We start from the raw sequence: 5,622 nt of genomic DNA, 5'->3' as shown, positions 1-5,622 counted from the left end.
GAGAGAAAGAGAAAAGAGAAAGACTGAGACAAGAAGTAAGAAAGAAAGATATCACCACCCTTGGATCCAGCGACATCTCATGGGATTAGACCAGGTTCTTCTGTGGGGGATGTACATTGAACGAGGGCTTCCATATGCAATACAAGAGCTACCAGATGCCGTACACGGGCTCAGGAGGTTGTGGTCTTTTTACACTGTTCGTTCAGGTATGGGGCAACCTTCCCAGTCCACTGTGATGATATGCATGAGGCCCCTCAAGTGTGATACCCATCACAGGCCTCTCTACAGCACAGCTGCAGTGGTTTAGGACAAGGAGAAAAATAATTCCACCTATGCAAAACTTATTTCTTCCTATTGTTAAGCCATCTGCCAGGAACAGGCTTGGCCTGTGGCTCCAGAAAGGAGATCATTGAGTGCCATCAAAAGCCATTTCCATATACTAACTCCTCGTTAGTATAGTGGTGAGTATCCCCGCCTGTCACGCGGGAGACCGGGGTTCGATTCCCTGACGGGGAGACGTAAGATAATTTTTCAGGCTGCGCCAGGGGAAGTTCAGGCTGGAGGTCAGGAAGACGTTTTACACAGAGAGAGTGATTGCCCATTGGAATGGACTGCCCGGGGAGGTGGTGGAGTCGCCGTCACTGGAGGTGTTCAGAAGGAGACTTGACAGGGTGCTTGGTTACATGGGTTAGTTGATTAGGTGGTGTTGGATGATAGGTTGGACACGATGATCTTGAAGGTCTCTTCCAACCTGGTTTATTCTATTCTATTCTATTCTTGTCTGTTCAGACCAGGTATCACCACTGCCCATTGTTTGAGACAAGAGAAAGTTGGTCTTTCACAACAAAACTATGGCCAAGAGAGTTGGTTATGGACTAGTATAAGAAACATGGCTATAAACAAGTTATCTTGTCTTAGCTAGGTCTTCCTAAATATCAGTGATTCAGAGTATTCCTGAGAGAGATCTAGAAATCCTGTAGCATGAACCAAAGCTCACGTACACAATTAGGCATACACAATGTAATCGTACAACAGGAGCAGCGTATCCTGCAGCAGTGAGAAGCTATCCAGAAAAGGAGGACTGTTAGGAGAAATATGGTATTTGTATTGGCTGCAAATGCACAAATATATAGATTATCTGGACTGTTGCACAGAAATCACGTTATTTTGGTGGCCTTTTCCCTATTTTGATTTATTTTACAAGTAAATGTATCACAAGTTTGTCTTCTTCTTTTATAAATATAATAGAATCTTAATTTTATTCCAAGTATGCATGATAATATTTTTATTACCTTTTTTTTTCCCTTACAGGAATATTTTAAAAATAAATTCTGGGGTTTTTTTTTAAGACATGAAAGGAAATAGAAAATATTTATTCATTCCAAATTAATTAATACAATGAAGAACATCCTTCTGTACCGTGAAGGAGATTATGAGGTAAGTGCCATTTCAAGCAATTATTACCAAACCCTCTTTGTCAAAAATTAGATTTAGAGAAAAGAGTTGAGAGAGTAGCCATGTAAATATGAATGTGTTGACAATATTCCTCTTTTAAAAATGAGGAAACCCAAATTTATGCACTCCAAGAACAGATGCCTCGATAACTCAAAACAGGACCAACTGTTTTCCTTTTACTAGCTCCTCTGGGGTACTTTATGGACCAGTTCTCTCATCACAAGTGTCTGATCCCAAGACACAAATTAATTTTAGATGCACCTTTTATTCTTTGTGGCTGCTAAGGCAATATTCACTGTTTGCTTTGGTTGCCATGGAGATAATTGACTTCCTGTGGTGGCAAGAGCTTTGTTTGGGGTATTAAAGGGGCTTGAGTCCAGGGATTCTTTAATTTTCATGCAGTGAATGAAGTAATTTCATCAACAAAACCTTTGTAAGATTTATCTCCCTCATTATTTGAATAATTCTTGCTATAATCTTGTGAATATTTGGTTGGGTTTTGGTTTTTTTTTTCCTTCCACATTCCTTTTGCAGCTCAGCCTGCATACTCCACAATGCTGACTTAAGAGACAGGGAAGGGCAAATAGTCTATTTATTAGCATTGTACATTGGTCAGGCACAAGCTCCCAACAGCATATTATCTGGTAGAACATCAACTAAAACAGACATAATAAAACGTTTGATTATAACATAGCCTTCAAGATGAACTGCTTAGGATTCAGAGACAGACATTTCAGACAAGCAATCCTGTATGGAGGCTGTCAATAAAGAGCAAAAAGCAAGGGCCCTTAAGTTGTATTACCTGCCTGTCTTATACAGCACTACAGCTTGGGTACCTCATTTCAGACCTTCAAGCTAGAGACCTCAGCATCTGGACTCAACAAATACATTGAAGCATGTTTCAAAAGTCCAGTCAGGTAGCCAGAAAAAAATAATTTCTAAAGTATGTTCTAAAATTGTCCAAAGATAGAGGTGGTGTGTAGGGCTTTGAACCAAATGCTTCTCAACAGGCAGTATGGCAAAATGCCTTTGTGCAACACTCATCTGACTTGGTTTGGGGTTTTTTTGTTTTGTGTTGAAAAAGACGTTTCAGTAAATTGTCTCAGGACATGAAGGAACTCTTCTGAGTTCAGACATTACTATGCTAACTGTGAACAAAAGCACTAAATGGGCAAAAAGAAGCCAGGGGTTAATGGAAGATGTCCTTTTCAAATATTACTGAGCTTGAATTCAGGGTAACTGAGCACTTTTCAGGGTAACAGCACAGCTCAGCTTAACTCTGTGACAATGGTCAGGAGCCGGGATGGTTGGAAGCATGAGGCTGCTGGCAAACACTGCTCTCCACATCCATGTGTTCAGATACAATCCTGTATGTATCAGAACAGAAAGCAACACGATGTGACATATGAACAGATGCACTTCTGTCATGCATATCTTGAACCGGAAATGATACTACAAGTACCTGGGGAATAATACCTCTAAAGTCCTCTAGCTGCAATGGTAAGCTTAAGCATTTCCCAAACACAGGGCTTCTGCTGAAGGCACAACAAAGCATTTGGACAAATCTTCATTAATAACGAGAATTAAAACCAGATTTGCCCTGTTTCCACACTAACAGTGGATAAAAGCATATAAACACAGGAGGGATTATAAATTAAATCTACTTTAATCCTGCGATTAGCTCACTGCCCTCCAACCTCTACTTCCTATATTGAGGGTTATACCCTTTAAAGCAGCAGATCTTTTACAGTTTAAAAAAAAAAGGGGGGGGGGGGGGGAAGAAAAAAATAATGACACCATAGTTGTTTCAGTTCTTTTCTAATGCATTGGGGGGGGGGGGGGGGGTGTTGGTCTGGCTTGTTTCAAATTTCTGTACAACACAAGAATACTCTGTGTGTGTTCAAGCAACCTGAAACGTTCATGTTAGTTCTAGCTTCGGTCAAGGTTAGGTAATCCAAATGAATCTTCAGAATTGTACGTGGAAGCCAATATTTGGTGGATTATATTTGTATAAATGCTTATTAATATACAGAACTCTGATGTATAGGAATACCCTTCTTTCCCCCTCCAGTTACCAAAATGTTAATGCTAAAATACTTTCAGACACGTGGGAACTTGAAGGTGGCCACAAAAGCCTTGCTGTCAGCACATGTGCGTACAGATGTGCAAAAAGAAGGTCCTTGAAAAAGAGCCACAGTGATCTGGGTTTAAATTGTGTCACTCCTATACATGGATGAGTCACCTTTAAAACCAAAAGAGTAAAATGAGCATTTTCCTGTTATTTGATATTGATTTGTTAATATATATTTTCTGAGGAGACTCAGGGGTGACCTCATTGCCCTCTACAACTACCTGAAGGGTGGTTGTAGCCAGGAAGGGGTTGGCCTCTTCTCCCAGGCAACCAGCACCAGAACAAGAGGACACAGTCTCAAGCTGCGCCAGGGGAGGTTTAGACTCGAGGTGAGGAGGAACTTCTTCACCGAGCGAGTAATTCGTCATTGGAACGGGTTGCCCAGGGAGGTGGTTGAGTCATCGACCCTGGAGGCGTTCAAGGGGAGATTGGACATGGCACTTGGTGCCATGGTCTAGTCATGGGGTCTGTGTTGATAGGTTGGACTCGATGATCCTCGAGGTCCTTTCCAACCTAAGTTATACTGTGATACCAAAATTCTCACAGGTGTCACATTCAGAAGCATACTTTTGCTTCATGGAAATGATGTCATTTTTTATTTTTTTTTATAGCATCTTACAGCAAATGGGGAAAAAAAATTAAAATCAATAATAAGAAATGAAATCTTTCAGAACAAGTAATAGTAAAACAAAACTTCAGAACTCTCCTTTTAAGCGTGCAACACAAAATCAATTTGGAGTGACCCCGAGAGTCAGCTATTCTTGCCCTTGTGACAGCAGAAGGAAAAAAAAGAAAAGGAAACAAATTAAAGCAGCACATAATAGTCCTTTGCTTCCCAGTCTTGGAGTGCTTTAGAGCTAGAAGAATATGTAAAGTAAGCTTTCCTATTTTTGTCAATGCCATCTTTAGTTGATTAGGCGGGTTAGATAATACGTTGGACACGATGATCTTGAAGGTCTCTTCCAACTTGGTCTATTCTGTTCTATTCTAGTCTAGTCTAGTCTATATTTTTATTAGTGTCTGATATACCATTAGATTTGTAGGGTATCAGTCACATTGCATTGAGAGAGTTGTTAGCCATTGGAATGGGCTGCCCAGGGAAGTGGTGGAGTTGCCATCACTGGAGGTGTTCAAGAGGGGATTGGACATGGTACTTGGTTCCATGGTCTAGTAGGCATGAGGTGTTGGGTGACAGGTTGGACTTGATGATCTTTGAGGTCTTTTCCAACCTTGTTGATTCTATGATTCTATGATTCTGATTGCTCTTTAAGTGGGCTGCAATATGAGAACCACTGTTGCTCCAGCAGTTACTCTGCTTCTTGTGTTTATAGCCTGTTCACTTAATCCTTTATTTTCCTGTTTATTAAGGTTCCTTTTTTTGTTGTTTGTTTGTATTTATCAAAATCTGCATCTGAATAATAAGATTAAATTTCAAGATATCCAGACAATATTAAAATATTTATAGTGGACAGGAGATCATAATAGAGTCACACATTGGATTCTCCCCCTCCCCCCTTTTTTTATAACAGAGAATACAGCAATGTAGTCTTCAGCAAACATGAAAAAAAAAAAATTAAGCAACTCCCTCAAGGTTTCTGGGCTGCTTTTGTGTTCAGCTGAAGTTTTTATTAATCTCTTTCCTTAAATTAACTGAACGGAAGCTTTCAGGGATTGTTTCACAAAATGCTCACTCCTCTGCAACATTTCCAAAAGAAGAGTCAATGCACATGTGACAGATATGAAGGGGAGACAATAGGAGTACTTAATCTTGATTTCCTGAAAGAAAAACTTAAACACATCTTCCCTACCAACTGCAAATGCAGTTACTGTAAGAAGTGTTTTAAACACACTGATGTCTTTCTCTTCACATCTGCACTCATACTGCATTTACAAATCCTGAATAGAAAACCCTTATTTTCCTATTATAAGGTCAAGTTACATCAAGTTCTCGCTAGTAAAAAAAAGAGATCTTTAGCATCCTATTGGAATGTTAACGTGTCTGAAACCTCTGAGACTCAATATTGTGATCTTTATGA

At 39.9% G+C, this 5,622-nt stretch overlaps 1 non-coding gene across 1 annotated transcript; it reads left to right on the top strand.

Moving 5' to 3' along the window:
* Nucleotides 1–444: 444 nt before the first annotated feature.
* On the top strand, nucleotides 445–516 carry TRNAD-GUC (transfer RNA aspartic acid (anticodon GUC)). Its single transcript has one exon. It is a non-coding gene; the product is annotated as a tRNA-Asp (tRNA).
* The last annotated feature ends 5,106 nt before the right edge of the window (nucleotides 517–5,622 follow it).

This window comes from Melanerpes formicivorus, unplaced genomic scaffold, assembly GCF_026170545.1.
Source record: "Melanerpes formicivorus ecotype bairdi unplaced genomic scaffold, bMelFor1.0.p_v2 SCAF_44, whole genome shotgun sequence".
In the NCBI taxonomy this organism is placed as follows: Eukaryota; Metazoa; Chordata; class Aves; order Piciformes; family Picidae; genus Melanerpes; species Melanerpes formicivorus.
The sequence above is the reverse complement of the archived record's forward strand: the minus strand, read 5'-3'. Positions and strand labels throughout refer to the sequence as shown.